Source organism: Octopus bimaculoides, chromosome 6, assembly GCF_001194135.2.
Source record: "Octopus bimaculoides isolate UCB-OBI-ISO-001 chromosome 6, ASM119413v2, whole genome shotgun sequence".
In the NCBI taxonomy this organism is placed as follows: Eukaryota; Metazoa; Mollusca; class Cephalopoda; order Octopoda; family Octopodidae; genus Octopus; species Octopus bimaculoides.
In genome coordinates, this window is record NC_068986.1 from 99,255,454 (window position 1) to 99,256,602 (window position 1,149).

The 1,149-nt window shown below is 33.4% G+C and overlaps 1 protein-coding gene across 1 annotated transcript in view; it reads left to right on the top strand.

The window, feature by feature from the left end:
* Positions 1-1,149, top strand: part of LOC106878914 (glutamate receptor 1) — a 41,978-nt gene that overhangs the window by 34,428 nt on the left and 6,401 nt on the right. The window lies entirely within an intron of this gene.

Sequence of the window (1,149 nt, forward strand, 5' to 3'; positions counted from 1 at the left end):
TATATATACATATATATATATATGTATAATCAGATAGAAAGGAAATTAACTCCCTGTACAGAACAACTCATTAGCGCTCTAATTAATAGAATGACATGAAATATAAAGATTAATAGAAAGAGAACAACTTTCAGGAATCAGAGTTCATCTCGTCAGTATATTTCCCGTCATCGGAATACTTCATAAAAATATACGTAAATATAAATATGTAAATACAATATAAAATACAATACTTAACTATACTCGAATGATATAGTATGAACTTGTACATCCGTGTTTAGAATCTATGAGAAAGTTATACACGCGCAGTCAAAATTACATTAATCGAAATTATCAAATGGATGAAAGAATAGTTCGCAATGATTTTAAGAGGAATCGATAGGTAAATCCAGTGAAAGTTCATATTCTTACGGCCGTTTCAAGAACATGTGGTAATAAATGGGTGAACCATTTCCACCCATCTCAGTTATCCACATTTCTTTCTTCAGAGATGGCTCAAGAGAATTTTAAAATGAAGCTTAGAGCGAAGTACATGCTGTTCAGGCGCATGAAATTTAAAAAAAAAATTGAAGAAAGAAATGTGGGTAACTGAGATAGTGAGAAATAGCTCACCCATTTCATACAACATGTTCTTGAAACGGCCGTAAGAATCTGAACTTTCAGTAGATTTACCTATGGAGTCCTTTTAAAATCATTTTGAACTACCCTTTCGTCCATTTGATTATTTCGGTTAATGCAATTGTGACCGTGCATGGATAATAACTTTCGCATTGATTCCAAATACGGAATATAATTCCATACAATGTCATGAGAGTATATTTATGTTTTATATTTTATATTGTATCTACCTTTTTATATTTACGTATATTTTTATGAAGTATTCTGATGCTGGGAAATATATTGACCAAATGAACTCTGACTCCTGAAATTCGTTGTCTTTCTATTAATCCTTATATATACTCTTTTACTCTTTTACTTGTTTCAGCAATTTGACTGCGGCCATGCTGGAGCACCGCCTTTAGTCGAGAAAATCGACCCCAGGACTTTTTCTTTGTAAACCTAGTACTTATTCTATCGATCTCTTTTTGCCGAACCGCTAGGTTACGGGGACGTAAACACACCAGCATCGGTTGTCAAGCGATGGTGGGG